Below are 16,157 nucleotides of genomic sequence, written 5' to 3' on the forward strand. Positions count from 1 at the left end.
AGTGATGTTATCATTACAGGACTACTTGGTGTGCTGCAGGTAGTCCAGCATATTCATGAGCTCTGTATAACTGCGAGATCTGCAGCAGAGAAAACGACAGCAAACAGCTCAGTAAGTGAGACATCGCTGGAATCAGGGGCTCTGTCTCTACATTATGCTGCTCTCAGATGGGGGAGCAAAACCTGGTGACAGATTCCCTATACGGGCACCATTGCAGTATGTGCTGCAGCAGACCAAATAAGAGGGGAGTCTTGGGAGACGCAGGACAATGTGTTGCTAAGAGCGATGACATTTAACTTTTACTCCCAAAATGGCAATTAATCTGCATACACATTTATACAGGGGACGTCGCTCTGGCATGTACAGTTTTACCTTAATATTATATATATGCAAACTGTTCTGTCCTCCCTGGTGCGGCCGATGTCTTGGTGCAGATGTGCACCCTCCTATTTGCATATTAAAGACAGTCTCTCGTCCTTAGGTGAGAGTCAGTGCTGTTTAAAATCACTTAGCATTTCTGCACGTGTCCTGACACTGGAGGAGCAGTGTAGCACTCCAAGTGTCAGTGTGGGTGCGCCTGCAGTGTGACTGCAGTGTCCGCGTGGGTGCGCCTGCAATGTGACTGCAGTGTCCGCGTGGGTGCGCCTGCAATGTGACTGCAGTGTCCGCGTGGGTGCGCCTGCAATGTGACTGCAGTGTCCGCGTGGGTGCGCCTGCAATGTGACTGCAGTGTCCGCGCCTGCAATGTGACTCCAGTGTCCGCGTGGGTGTGCATGCAATGTGATGCAGGTACGTTCTGACACCTGGTTGCTGCCTGTATTTGACTGCCGATTCAATGAGGAAGGTTGTTGAAGTAAGCAGACAGCAGATCACAGCGCCGTGTCCCCCTCCTCACTGTGCTCCTCCTGTGTTGTGTGCACACCCGCACTGACGCTTGGAGTGTGCCGCTGTGCTCCTCCTGTGTTGGATGCACACATGCACTGACGCTTGGAGTGTGCCGCTGTGCTCCTCCTGTGTTGGATGCACACATGCACTGACGCTTGGAGTGTGCCGCTGTGCTCCTCCTGTGTTGGATGCACACATGCACTGACGCTTGGAGTGTGCCGCTGTGCTCCTCCTGTGTTGGATGCACACATGCACTGACGCTTGGAGTGTGCCGCTGTGCTCCTCCTGTGTTGGATGCACACATGCACTGACGCTTGGAGTGTGCAGCTGTGCTCCTCCTGTGTTGTGTGCACACCCGCACTGACGCTTGTTGTGTGCCGCTGTGCTCCTCCTGTGTTGTGTGCACACCCGCACTGACGCTTGGAGTGTGCCGCAGTGTTGGGTGCGGTGCAGCAGGAGATCTGGTGTTACGGTGCTCACTCCCACCAATGGATCACTATTAATCAAGACAAAGGCCTGGCTATCATTTTCCTATATTCGGTGGTATCGGTGCACCCAGGCTTAGGCCGCGCAGAAATGTCCTCATTTTCATATCAAATGTGGCTTTTTCAGTGAACATTAAAGGGAACCTGTTACACCCTTTTTCAGTGAATATTAAACTGCCCCCCCTCTTGTTAATGACGGAACGTAAGTGATGCACATTTTCTGACTAACAAGACAATCGAGCAGTTTAATATTAAAGGTCGTGACCAGTTCCTTTTAAGCTGACCTATATGGGTGGGTTTATTACTCCACAGATCATGTCCCCCATATAAATATTTCTGCGGTCTAGGTGTCATTTTGGGGTGACATATTCCCTTTCAGTCATCTCACCTGACGAATGAAAGTTTTACTCGTGCATCGGGTGATGGACACTGTTTAGATAAATCAGTTTCCCATCTTTGGCTGCAGTGTGAATGCTGCTTTAAAGGGGTTTTCTCACATTGGGAACTTACCCCCTATCCTTGGGATGGGGAATAACTTTCCAATCGCTGGGGGTCCGACTACCGTGGCCCCGAGTGTTTCCCAGAACCAGAACATTCAGACAGAATGGATTCCGGGAGTAAAATTTCATAGTCCTGTCTCCTGAGCTGTGCACTTAAGAGGTCTTTTGAGCAATTGGTGGGGGTCTCAAGTCCCACCCCATGATGCCCCTTCTCCCTACTGAGCCCACCTCTGCCCTACTAATCTCCTCAGAATTAATGGAACTAAACCTATAAGATCTCGTCCAAAAGTTAAGTCTACTGCCTGGGACTAATCAGTAATGTGGTTCTTATATGGTCCACAGTCTAATGATGGCTAGTAACAACTACCAGCATCTCCTTACCATTGTTAAGGACATACTGAGAGTTGTACGTTAATGCAATACATAGATGTATATGGGTCTAACCTGACACTGCACTTGATTGCTGTGTGAAGTTGGCAATGTATTCATGTACTGATGGTGGTTTTGGCGATGTATTGTCTTCAGGGTGGGTTTGGTGATGTGTTATTGTGTTTAGGGTGGTTTTGGTGATATTACTGTATTGACAGTAGTTCTGTTGATGTATTACTGTACTAACTGTGGTTTTGGTTACGTATTACAGTATGTAGTGTGGTTTTAGTTATGTATTACTGTACTGATGGTGGTTCTGGTGATAGTCATGTGGCTGTTGTAATCTTTACCTTATCAGTCTTGATCCTAAAACATAGGGTCAGCGTGCTGGACTAAAAATACAGCTATCTGCATGTCTGTCAGCCGAATAAGTAATAGACTAAAGCCCCCATACACTATAGTCTGATTTTTAGGCCGGCAGCTATCTTGCTCGGCTCTCCCATATACAGGAGCACTCATTCTGCCAAGTGTTTGTGTTCTCTATTACAGCCGCTGCTGGACATCTCCGACAGCAGCTTATCATTTAGAGGATAATAGGATCTACACTCCGTAATTGGACATTCTGGATCCTTATTCCCCTGACAATCAGAATTGAGAGCCACTGTTCACATTGGGCTATCAGCAGAACCCTATGATATTGGCGGGTTTAGACCACTTTAGGTTAATGTGTATGGAGGTCTTAACTACTATCTGAAGGCTCTGGGCTCTATCAGGGAATGTGCACACGTCTTGTAGTGGTCTGTGAACCCCCGGAATTATTCAGACAGAATACACTTCAGGACAGTCATCATTTTATCCTGAAGCAAATATTTATTTTTTTTGCTGTGGCTTCTTGGTTGTTTTTTCCAACATCTTTTAGCTACTGGATTTTACTTATTTTTTTAAATGAACTAGTAAGCGGCATCCAAGCAGCAGCCGCCATATAATGGCCGGTCAAAACTAGTAAGCGGCATCCAAGCAGCAGCCGCCATATAATGGACCGGTCACAACTAGTAAGCGGCATCCAAGCAGCAGGCGCCATATAATGGCCGGTCACAACTAGTAAGCGGCATCCAAGCAGCAGGCGCCATATAATGGCCGGTCACAACTAGTAAGCGGCATCCAAGCAGCAGGCGCCATATAATGGCCGGTCACAACTAGTAAGCGGCATCCAAGCAGCAGGCGCCATATAATGGCCGGTCACAACTAGTAAGCGGCATCCAAGCAGCAGGCGCCATATAATGGACCGGTCACTGTCAGCCGCTTCATGTCTGAGGAAACCTGACGCGCTTAAAAAAACTCCAAAGACTGAACATATGGACAGCAAGTCGTTTTACACTGCAGTGTATGAGTTCATTTCTTTAATATTTAGAGTTTGGGTTTTTTGGGCGGGTTATAGGGCGGATCTGTCTGGAAAAAAGAAAAAAAAAAAAGCTGTGTGCACATACCTGTAATCTGACTGATCAGAAGGGGGCGCCACCACTGACAGTGCCTAGGGCAGCAAAAACCCCAAATACGGCCCTGCCGGTAAGTAGACTGGTTCTATCCTGTTCGTGACGCCAGAAGAGTCGATGTGTACCGCCCCGCGGCCTCGGCTGCGACCGCCGAGCCGCTCGGGCCCGGGCTCGTGTGTCGGTGGCTCGAGCGCCTCCGGACCCGTGGGTCACGTCGCTCTGTAAGGGTGTAGTGGAGGTGCATGCAGGGGTGGTGGGGTAGTTGTGTTGTGGAGTTTGTGACGTCACCCACGGGTTGTGGTTATGGTGGACACCACCGCTGCGGTGAAGGTACGGGGACTCCCGGGAGTGGTATAGGGGCGCAGCTAGGTGTTGACCCCTCCGTGGGTGGGGGATGTTAGTCCCGGGGCCCGATTGGCGAGGGGCCGGGGTGCAGCGCAGTGCCCGAGGGCACTGGTGTACGCACTCTGACACAAGACACTGGAGGCGCTGGTAAACCAAACGGGGTGACGAACGGGGCCCGCAGCCGGCTGCAGTTTCTCCAGATAGGTTGGTAATGTCCACCTTTCTCCTGCACCTGTATGTGATCTTGGCTACTGTGCCTGGGACTGGTAGCCCGCTCCCCGGCGTATATGTGTCGTAGGAGCCCGTTTGCCTGCAGACGCTGACCCCTTGGATCTCTGGCCTCTGGCGGTGGCTCCTATCCGGACGGGTTGGGCTGTTGCCTTCAATCGGGACTTAGGTGGGAATAAACCCCTGAGGTCCAGACCGCAATCAGTTGATTTGACTATGGTGGTGGCTTATAGACTAGTTCGGGGTCTGAGTACCCTGCCTGGTGCTCCGGTATCCAGTTGGCTCCCCGGTTCGGTTCCGGCGGGCCACTACCCTATCCCGGTCCCTTACGGTTACACCGGTCGTATTCCCGGTCTCCTGCCCTGCAGGCGGCCACTACCGTCTGCCTGACTGATCTGGGGTCCTAGGCTCCAAACCAAGCCCCAAGCAGAACTGAGCTTCTCTCTCTTCCAAACCTCAAACTCAACTTCTTCTCTTTCTACTTGTTTTCCTGCCTCAGGCCAGCAGACTCCTCGGAGGGCGTGTCTATCTGCCTGACTCCGCCCACCTGGTGTGCCTTTCTGACTCTGAGGGAGGCAATCAGATCTTTGTGGTTGACACTAGTGGTACCTTTCTAGTGTAGGGGGGTGTATGTGGTGAATGTAGTAACCTGTGACCCCTGGGGTCCAGGGCGTCACACGAGGGCCATGGTTAATACCCCCCCACCCTCCCCCAAAATATCAGCCCGCAGCTGCCCCGGTACTGTCGCATCCATTATGCGGCAGTCCCGGCTCTTCCTGTTGCCGTGATGCGGTGGCAATCAGGGTAATAATGAGTTAACGGCAACCAATAGCTGCCGCTAAGTCCAAGATTAGTAATGGCAGTGTCTATGACATGCCATTACTAATCTGTGACAGTAAAAACACACACCCTGAAAAAAAGAGAATTTTGTTTACTTACCATAAATTCTTTTTCTTATAGTTCCGTATTGGGAGACCCAGACCATGGGTGTTTAGCTTCTGCCTCCGGAGGACACACAAAGTACTACACTTAAAAGTGTAGCTCCTCCCTCTGAGCTTATACACCCCCTGATGAGCAGACTCAGCCAGTTTAGTGCAAAAGCTGAAGGAGAATAGCCACCCACAAGTAACACAGAGCAAGAACCGGAACAACCGGAGACTCTGTCCACGACAACAGCCGGTGATAACACGCGGAACAAGAAATTGCCAACAGGCAACAGGGAGGGAGCTGGGTCTCCCAATACGGAACTATAAGAAAAAGAATTTACGGTAAATAAACAAAATTCTCTTTTTCTTTATCGTTCCTATGGGAGACCCAGACCATGGAACGTCTCAAAGCTGTCCCTGGGTGTGGGAAATAGTTTTTCTGTTTAAGAAGTAGGCAGAACCTAACTTCACAAATGGGCGACAGCCGCCTGAAGGATGCGTCTGCCCAAGCTCGCATCTGCCGAAGCATGAGCATGCACTTGGTAGTACTTTGAAAAGGTATGCAGGCTAGTCCACGTGGCAGCCTGACAGACTTGTTGAGCCGTAGCCTGGTGCCTGAAAGCCCAAGAGGCACTGACAGCTCTGGTCGAGTGTGCCTTGATCCCCGGCGGGGGAGGCACCTGAGAACACTGGTAGGCGTCCGAAATGGTTGACCTAATCCAACGGGCTAAGGTCGGCTTAGAAGCAGAGAGGCCCTTGCGCCGACCTGTGGTTAGCACAAAAAGAGAAGTGCACCGCCTAAGAGCAGCAGTGCGAGACAGATAGATCCGGAGAGCACGCATCAGATCCAGAGTATGCAGCGCTTTTTCAAAGCGATGAACAGGAGCCGGACAAAAGGAAGGTAGGGTAATGTCCTGGTTAAGGTGGAAAGGAGAGACCACCTTAGGAAGAAAGTCCGGAGTCGGACGGAGAACCACCTTGTCTTGATGAAAAACCAAAAAAGGTGACTCCGAAGAGAGCGCAGCCAAATCGGAGACTCTCCTGAGGGAAGTTATGGCCACCAGAAAGGCCACTTTCTGTGAAAGACGAAACAAAGAAACCTCCCTAAGAGGCTCAAAGAAGGGTTTCTGCAAAACCGTGAGAACCAAATTAAGGTCCCAGGGATCCAAGGGCCGCCGGTAAGGCGGAATGATGTGAGACGCGCCCTGCATGAAGGTGCGGACCTGAGCTAGCCGGGCGAGACGCTGCTGGAACAGCACTGACAGAGCTGAGACTTGTCCCTTGAGAGAGTTGAGGGACAGTCCTAGCTGCAGACCGGACTGTAGAAAGGACAGAAGGGTCGGCAAGGAGAATGGCCAAGGAGGATGGTCAGTAGAGCGACACCAAATTTTCCAAGTGCTGTGATAGATCTTGGCGGAGGAAGACTTACGGGCCCGAGTCATAGTGGAGATGACTTCCGGAGGAATACCAGAAGCCGTCAAGATCCAGGACTCAAGAGCCACGCCATCAATTTGAGAGCCGCAAAATTCAGGCGGAAAAACGGACCTTGTGAGAGAAGGTCTGGACGGTCCGGGAGATGCCACGGCACCTCTACGGACAGATAGAGCAGGTCTGGGTACCAAGCTAGCCTGGGCCAGTCCGGAGCAATGAGGATGACTCGACGGCCCTCCATTCTGATCTTGCGCAGGACTCTGGGCAAGAGACCTAGAGGGGGAAACACGTAGGACAGACGAAACTGGGACCAGTCTTGAACCAGAGCGTCCGCGGCGAATGCCTGAGGATCGTGGGAGCGAGCCACGTAAACAGGAACTTTGTTGTTGTGACGGGATGCCATTAGGTCCACGTCCGGAGTGCCCCATTTGCGGCAGATTGACTGAAACACTGCCGGGTGCAGGGACCACTCGCCACTGTCTGACGGCTGAGATAATCTGCCTCCCAGTTTTCCACGCCTGGGATGTGGACTGCGGATATGGTGGACTTGGAGTCCTCCGCCCATTGAAGGATGCGTTGTACCTCCAACATTGCCAGGCGGCTGCGTGTCCCGCCTTGGTGATTGATGTAGGCAACCGCTGTCGCGTTGTGTGACTGGACTCGGATGTGCCTGCCTGCCAACAGGTGGTGAAAAGCTAGGAGAGACAGAAGAATGGCTCTGGTTTCCAGCACATTGATCGAAAGGGCTGACTCGGACGGAGTCCAAGTGCACTGCCCTCTGTGGTGGAGACATACTGCTCCCCAGCCGGATAGACTGGCATCCGTGGTGAGGATCACCCAGGACGGGGCCAGGAAGGAGCGCCCCTGGGACAGAGAGAGGGGCCGAAGCCACCACTGAAGAGAGCTCCTGGTCTGTGGCGACAGAGCCACTAACCTGTGCAAGGAGGAAGGCCGCTTGTCCCAACAGCGGAGAATGTCCAGCTGCAGGGGACGCAGATGGAACTGGGCAAAGGGAACAGCCTCCGTTGACGCCACCATTTGACCCAGCACCTGCATCAGGCGCCTGAGGGAATAACAGCGGGGCCTCAGCAGAGAGCGCACCGCCAGTTGGAGGGACTGCTGTTTGACTAAGGGCAACTTCACAAGTACCGGCAAAGTCTCGAACTGCATCCCTAGGTACGTGAGACTCTGGGTTGGAGTCAGAGTGGATTTGGGAAGATTGACAAGCCACCCGAATTGGGCTAGAGTGGCGAGAGTGAGCGAGACACTCCGCTGACAGTCCGCGCTGGCTGAAGCCTTGACTAGAAGGTCGTCCAGGTAAGGAATCACTGCCAACCCTTGTAGGTGCAGGACCGCAATCAATGCTGCCATGACCTTGGTGAATACCTGAGGAGCTGTGGCCAACCCGAAGGGGAGAGCCACGAATTGGAAATGATCTTCTCCGATTGCAAAATGTAGCCAACGCTGGTGTGAAACTGCAATTGGCACATGCAGATAGGCATCTCTGATGTCGATGGATGCCAGGAAATCCCCTTGGGTCATTGAAGCAATGACTGATCGCAGAGACTCCATGCGAAAGTGCCGCACCTGAATATGCTCGTTGAGAAGCTTGAGATCCAGGATGGGCCGGAAGGAACCGTCCTTTTTGGGGACTAGGAAGAGATTTGAGTAGAAACCTCTGAACCGTTCCCGGGCGGGAACCGGTACAATTACTCCGTTGGCCTGCAAGGATGCCACGGCCTGTGAGAAGGCGGCGGCCTTGGAGCAGGGGGGAGTTGAGAGAAAAAATCTGTTTGGCGGGCTGGAAGAGAATTCTATCCTGTAGCCGTGGGAGATGATATCTCTCACCCACTGATCGGAGACGTGTTGAAACCAAGCGTCGCCAAAGTGGGAGAGCCTGCCACCGACTAAGGACGTTGCTGGAGCGGGCAGATAGTCATGAGGAGGCTGCCTTAGTGGGAGCAGCTCCTGCGGTCTTCTGTGGACGCGCTTTTGGGCGCCAGTTGGATTTCTGGTCCTTGGCTGAGTTAGCGGATGAGGCCGAGGGCTTAGAGGACGACCAGTTGGAGGAACGAAAGGAATGAAACCTCGACTGATTCCTACCCTGGGCAGGTTCCCTGGCTTTGGTTTGTGGCATGGAAGTACTCTTCTCGCCAGTTGCTTCCTTAATAATTTCATCCAGCTGTTCTCCGAACAGCCGGGACCCAGCAAAAGGGAGCCCAGCAAGGTACTTCTTTGAAGAAGCATCTGCCTTCCACTCTCGAAGCCACAAGATCCTGCGGATAGCGAGGGAATTAGCCGAAGCCACCGCCGTGCGGTGAGAAGCCTCCAGCATGGCAGACATGGCATAGGATGAAAAAGCTGAAGCTTCGGAAGTCAAGGCAACCATTTCGGGCATAGATTCCCTGGTGAGGGAATGCATCCCCTCTAGAGAAGCAGAGATGGCTTTGAGAGACCACACTGCTGCAAAAGTCGGGGAGAACGAGGCCCCCGCCGCTTCATATACGGATTTGGCCAGAAGGTCAATCTGGCGGTCAGTGGAATCCTTAAGGGAGGTGCCATCAGCCACCGACACAACGGTCCGGGCTGAGAGTCTAGACACCGGGGGGTCTACCTTTGGGGAATGAGCCCACTCCTTGACCACCTCAGGTGGAAAGGGAAAGCGGTCATCAGAACCACGCTTTGGGAAGCGTTTGTCAGGACAGGCCCTGGGCTTGGTCACAGCAGCCTGAAAACTGGAGTGGTTAAAGAACACACTCTTTACTCTCTTAGGCGAGGTAAACTGGTGCTTTTCTGCCAGAGAGGGTTGCTCCTCTGATACTGGCAGATTGAGATCCAGTACAGAATTAATGGAAGCAATCAAATCACTAACATCTGAGTCACTTTCGGACAGATCAATGGGGTACATGGAGTTAACCTCCGAGCCCCCCGTAAAGGCATCCTCCTCATCCTGCGAGTCAGCTCCTGAATCAGAGCCGCGGGACGAGGAAGGAGAGGGAACCCTGCGTCTCTTCTTAGGAGGACGAGGTCTGGGACCAGATGATGAATCCTCTGTGAGCTCCGGTCCTGAGAGACCCCTAGCAGCAGAGGCACCCTGTGAAGGGGGCTGATGCATGTTCAGCAAAGTCCTGGACAGAAGTCCCATGGAGTCAGCAAAAGACTGGGAGATAGACCTAGAAAAGGATTCTACCCAAGCCGGGGGTTCAGGCACAGGAGCAGCCTGAGAGACCACTGGGGGTGAGACTCCAGGTTGAGGCACCGCCAGGTTAGAGCAGGCATCACAATGTGGGAAGATGATCGGTTCAGGCAGCAGGAGCTTACATGCAGTGCATACTGAATAAAGCTTTGGAGCCTTGCTCCTCGTGTGAGACATGCTGCTGGAGTGGGGGCTCTGCCAGAGAATGAACCCCAGAGAGTATAAACAGAGGTCCACAACCGGAGACCGGTTGTGGCTTACCGGACCGCTGGAGCGGTGTTGTGTGCCCTCCAGATCCCGAAGCCCGGACCCCCAAGCACAGCACCTCAGCAGAGATGCTGCAGACCAGCGCTGCAATGACTGATCGCAGAGAGAACGCTGAGAAAATGGCCGCCGGAGCGAAGAGAGGGGGCGGGACTTGCTTGAGGAGCGGGATCTGGAGGGCCATAGAGACCTGCAGGGGAGGAGGGACGCCCCAGCAGTGGGGAGTGTCCCTCCCCTGTGCAGAACGGCCGCCGGGCGGAGCCGAGCCTGTCCCTCTGCATGAGTGACATGCGAGGGCAGTGAAACCGAAACTAGGCCTCCGGCGAAGCCGGTGCCTAAATTTGAGTGGCCCGCCCGTCGCGCAGGCACCATCGGCGCGGTTCTCAGGCGACAGCTAGAGAACCCGCCGGAAATGTCAGAAAACACAATAAGCACACTCTCCCACAACAATAAAGTACAGGGACCCCAAAAACTAAACGTCTCAGGTACTTAGCTTGCTGAGACGCAGGGCCAAGTCCCTGGGGATGAGTGCTCCAGTCCAGCAGGGTCCTGAAGGGCTGCGGATGGAGACCGGTCTCCTGTCAAGCATGGAGACCGTGCTGGCTCCCACTTCAAGCCAGAGCCCATGAGGGATGGTGAAGGAGCACGGCATGTAAGGCTCCAGCCTAGGAATCAACCTTACAATACCGCCGACACAGTGGGGTGAGAAGTGACATGCCGGGGGTCCAGACGTGGACCCCACTCTTCAATCTCGTTCCAAAAGGAATAATCATATGAGAATGCATGTGTGGATGTATGCCTCCTGAACACAAAGCGATAAACTGGCTGAGTCTGCTCATCAGGGGGTGTATAAGCTCAGAGGGAGGAGCTACACTTTTAAGTGTAGTACTTTGTGTGTCCTCCGGAGGCAGAAGCTAAACACCCATGGACTGGGTCTCCCAAAGGAACGATAAAGAAATTCCTTTATTTGGATTAAAAGAGAAAAAGCCCCCTCTTTCTCCACTCTATTAAATCCCCGAACACAGCTCCGACGTAATCAACAGCGATGTCCCACGGCGCTTCCAGCCCTGCTCCAGCCACGTCTGATAGTTCTCCAAGCAGTCTCGTTCAGTGAGCGAGTGCTGAATGCGGCTCCCTGAGCGAGGCTGCGGGTAACTTCAGGACATTTCTCACGGCCGCTGATGTGAACACATTACCGGCCGCGAGAACTGCAGTGTGTCCACAAACATCATAAATAAAGCTGGAATATCTATCCCTCTATTATGTATCTATCTATCTCTGTATGTATCTATCCATCCTTCTATCTATCTATGTATCTCTCTATTATCTCTCTCTCTCTATTAATTCTATATATTATCTGGTAAAGTAGCTGTTAAAAGCATTAAAAAACGCAGGGACCAACCTGCAAAAAAAAAAAACACACCAAAAATGCACCTGCGTTTTTGGTGCGTTATTTTAACGCAGGTGTGCTAATCCTTCACTCTCAAGAAATTTCCAAGATAAATCATTTTTCTAGTGTGAACATAGCCTTAAAATTGATTATAATCAATAGGTGTAATAATAATAATAATTTATACAATTGGATGTTTTAAAAAAAAAATAATGTTCCGGTGACGAGATAATCTTATATATGTGTCCCTGCTGTGTACTGTGTAATGGCCGTGTCTGACCATACAGGAACGTGGTCTGATCATACCACAGCTTTTGGGTCGGGGAGGAAGTAATAAAGTATACAGATATTGCAGCACAGGATCACAAATTATCCTATTAGGTAAAATATTTTTTTAAAACATGCAGAGAAATGCTTTACTTCACAAAACGAATCAGATACAATCCCATGCTGTGATATCTTTATACTCTTTTTTTTTTTTTTTTTGCTTCCTCCGCAGCCCAGGAGATGTGGTATGATCAGATCATGTCCGTGTACAGTCAGACACGGCCATTACACAGTACATAGCAGGGGCACATATATAAGATTATCTCAGCACAGGAATGAAGGGAATTTTGTTACTTACCGTAAATTCCTTTTCTTCTAGCTCCTATTGGGAGACCCAGACGATTGACGATTGGGGTGTATAGCTACTGCCTCCGGAGGCCACACAAAGCATTACACTAAAAAGTGTAAGGCCCCTCCCCTTCTGGCTATACACCCCCCGTGGGATCACGGGCTGCTCAGTTTTAGTGCTAAAGCAAGAAGGAGGAAAGCCAATAACTGGTTTAAACAAATTCACTCCGAAGTAACATCGGAGAACTGAAAACCGTTCAACATGAACAACATGTGTACCCGAAAAAACCAAAAATCCCGAAGGAAACAGGGCGGGTGCTGGGTCTCCCAATAGGAGCTAGAAGAAAAGGAATTTACGGTAAGTAACAAAATTCCCTTCTTCTTCGGCGCTCCATTGGGAGACCCAGACGATTGGGACGTCCAAAAGCAGTCCCTGGGTGGGTAAAGAAATACCTCATGTTAGAGCTGCAAAGACAGCCCTCCCCTACGGGGAGGCAACTGCCGCCTGCAGGACTCTTCTACCTAGGCTGGCGTCCGCCGAAGCATAGGTATGCACCTGATAATGTTTGGTGAAAGTGTGCAAACTCGACCAGGTAGCTGCCTGGCACACCTGTTGAGCCGTGGCCTGGTGTCGTAATGCCCAGGACGCACCCACGGCTCTGGTAGAATGGGCCTTCAGCCCTGATGGAACCGGAAGCCCAGCAGAACGGTAGGCTTCAAGAATTGGTTCTTTGATCCATCGAGCCAGGGTGGATTTGGAAGCCTGCGACCCTTTGCGCTCACCAGCGACAAGGACAAAGAGTGCATCCGAGCGGCGCAGAGGCGCCGTGCGGGAAATATAGATTCTGAGTGCTCTCACCAGATCCAACAAATGTAAATCCTTTTCATACCGATGAACCGGATGAGGACAAAAGGAAGGTAAGAAGATATCCTGATTAAGATGAAACGAGGATACCACCTTAGGGAGAAACTCCTGAATGGGGCGCAGCACTACCTTGTCCTGGTGGAATACCAGGAAGGGAGCTTTAGATGACAGCGCTGCTAGCTCAGACACTCTCCGAAGAGACGTGATCGCTACCAGAAAGGCCACTTTCTGTGATAGTCGAGAAAGTGAAACATCCCTCAGAGGCTCGAAGGGCGGCTTCTGGAGAGCAACTAGTACCCTGTTGAGATCCCATGGATCTAACGGCCGCTTGTACGGGGGAGCGATATGACAAACCCCCTGCAGGAACGTGCGCACCTTAGGAAGTCGTGCTAGACGCTTCTGAAAAAACACGGATAGCGCCGAGACTTGCCCTTTCAGGGAGCCGAGCGACAAGCCCTTTTCTAACCCAGATTGCAGGAAAGAAAGAAAAGTAGGCAATGCAAATGGCCAGGGAGACACTCCCTGAGCCGAGCACCAGGATAAGAATATCTTCCACGTTCTGTGGTAGATCTTAGCAGACGTGGGCTTCCTAGCCTGTCTCATGGTGGCAACAACCCCTTGAGATAATCCTGAAGACGCTAGGATCCAGGACTCAATGGCCACACAGTCAGGTTCAGGGCCGCAGAATTCAGATGGAAAAACGGCCCTTGGGACAGTAGGTCTGGCCGGTCTGGTAGTGCCCACGGTCGGCCGACCGTGAGATGCCACAGATCCGGGTACCACGACCTCCTCAGCCAGTCTGGGGCGACGAGTATGACGCGGCTGCAATCGGATCTTATCTTGCGTAGCACTCTGGGCAAGAGTGCCAGAGGTGGAAACACATAAGGGAGCCGGAACTGCGACCAATCTTGCACTAGGGCGTCTGCCGCTAGAGCTCTTTGATCGCGAGACCGCGCCATGAAGGCCGGAACTTTGTTGTTGTGCCGAGACGCCATTAGGTCGACGTCCGGCACCCCCCAGCGGCGACAGATTTCCTGAAACACGTCCGGGTGAAGGGACCATTCCCCTGCGTCCATGCCCTGGCGACTGAGGAAGTCTGCTTCCCAGTTTTCTACGCCCGGGATGTGAACTGCGGATATGGTGGATGCTCTGTCCTCCACCCACATCAGAATCCGCCGGACTTCCTGGAAGGCTTGCCGACTGCGTGTCCCTCCTTGGTGGTTGATGTATGCCACCGCTGTGGAATTGTCCGACTAAATTCGGATCTGCTTTCCTTCCAGCCACTGCTGGAAGGCTAGTAGGGCAAGATACACTGCCCTGATTTCCAGAACATTGATCTGAAGGGTGGACTCCTGCTGAGTCCACGTGCCCTGAGCTCTGTGGTGGAGAAAAACTGCTCCCCACCCTGACAGGCTCGCGTCTGTCGTGACCACTGCCCAGGATGGGGGTAGGAAGGACCTTCCCTGTGATAATGAGGTGGGAAGAAGCCACCACTGCAGGGAATCCTTGGCCGACTGGGAAAGGGAGACTTTCCTGTCCAGGGACGTTGACTTCCCGTCCCATTGGCGGAGAATGTCCCATTGAAGTGGGCGCAGATGAAACCGTGCAAACGGGACTGCCTCCATTGCCGCCACCATCTTCCCTAGGAAGTGCATGAGGCGTCTTAAGGAGTGCGACTGACCGTGAAGGAGAGACTGCACCCCTGTCTGTAGTGAACGCTGCTTGTCCAGCGGAAGCTTCACTATCGCTGAGAGTATGAAACTCCATGCCAAGATACGTTAGTGATTGGGTCGGTGACAGATTTGACTTTGAAAAGTTGATGATCCACCCGAAAGTCTGGAGAGTCTCCAGCGCAACAGTCAGGCTGAGTTGGCATGCCTCTTGAGAAGGTGCCTTGACCAGAAGATCGTCTAAGTACGGGATCACCGAGTGTCCCTGAGAGTGCAAGACTGCTACCAGTGCCGCCATGACCTTGGTGAAAACCCGTGGGGCTGTCGCCAGACCAAATGGCAGAGCTACGAACTGAAGATGGTCGTCTCCTATCACGAAGCGTAGAAAACGCTGGTGCTCTGGAGCAATCGGCACGTGGAGATAAGCATCTTTGATGTCTATTGATGCTAGCAAATCTCCTTGGGACATTGAGGCAATGACGGAGCGGAGGGATTCCATCCGGAACCGCCTGGTTTTCACATGCTTGTTGAGCAGTTTTAGGTCCAGAACAGGACGGAACGAGCCGTCCTTTTTTGGAACCCCAAAGAGATTGGAGTAAAAACCTTGCCCTTGTTCCTGAAGAGGAACAGGGACCACCACTCCTTCTGCTCTTAGTGAGCCCACCGCCTGCAGAAGGGCATCTGCTCGGTCGGGATGTGGGGAAGTTCTGAAGAACCGAGGCGGAGGACGAGAACTGAACTCTATCCTGTACCCGTGAGACAAAATGTCTGTTACCCACCGGTCCTTGACCTGTGGCAGCCAAATGTCGCAAAAGCGGGAGAGCCTGCCCCCGACCGAGGATGCGGAGAGAGGAGGCCGAAAGTCATGAGGCAGCCGCCTTGGAAGCGGTTCCTCCGGTTGCTTTCTTTGGGCGTGATTGAGCCCGCCAGGAATCTGAGTTCCTTTGGTCCTTCTGAGTCCCTTTGGACGAGGAGAATTGGGCCCTGCCCGAGCCTCGAAAGGACCGAAACCTCGACTGTCCCCTCCTCTGTTGAGGTTTGCTTGATCTGGGCTGGGGTAAGGAAGAGTCCTTACCCTTGGACTGTTTAATGATCTCAGCCAATTGCTCACCAAACAGTCTGTCTCCAGATAATGGCAAGCTGGTTAAACATTTTTTGGAAGCAGAATCTGCTTTCCATTCCTTTAACCACAAGGCTCTGCGCAAAACTACAGAGTTGGCGGACGCCATTGAGGTCCGGCTCGTAGAGTCCAGGACTGCATTGATAGCGTAGGTCGCAAACGCAGACATTTGCGTCGTCAAGGACGCCACTTGCGGCACTGCTGGACGTAAGATAGAGTCCACCCGTGCCAGACCAGCTGAAATAGCTTGGAGTGCCCACACGGCCGCGAATGCAGGAGCAAACGACGCGCCGATAGCTTCATAGACAGATTTCAACCAAAGGTCCATCTGTCTGTCATTGGGATCTTTAAGTGAAGCCCCATCTTCCACTGCAA

This window comes from Anomaloglossus baeobatrachus, chromosome 9, assembly GCF_048569485.1.
Source record: "Anomaloglossus baeobatrachus isolate aAnoBae1 chromosome 9, aAnoBae1.hap1, whole genome shotgun sequence".
NCBI lineage: Eukaryota > Metazoa > Chordata > Amphibia > Anura > Aromobatidae > Anomaloglossus > Anomaloglossus baeobatrachus.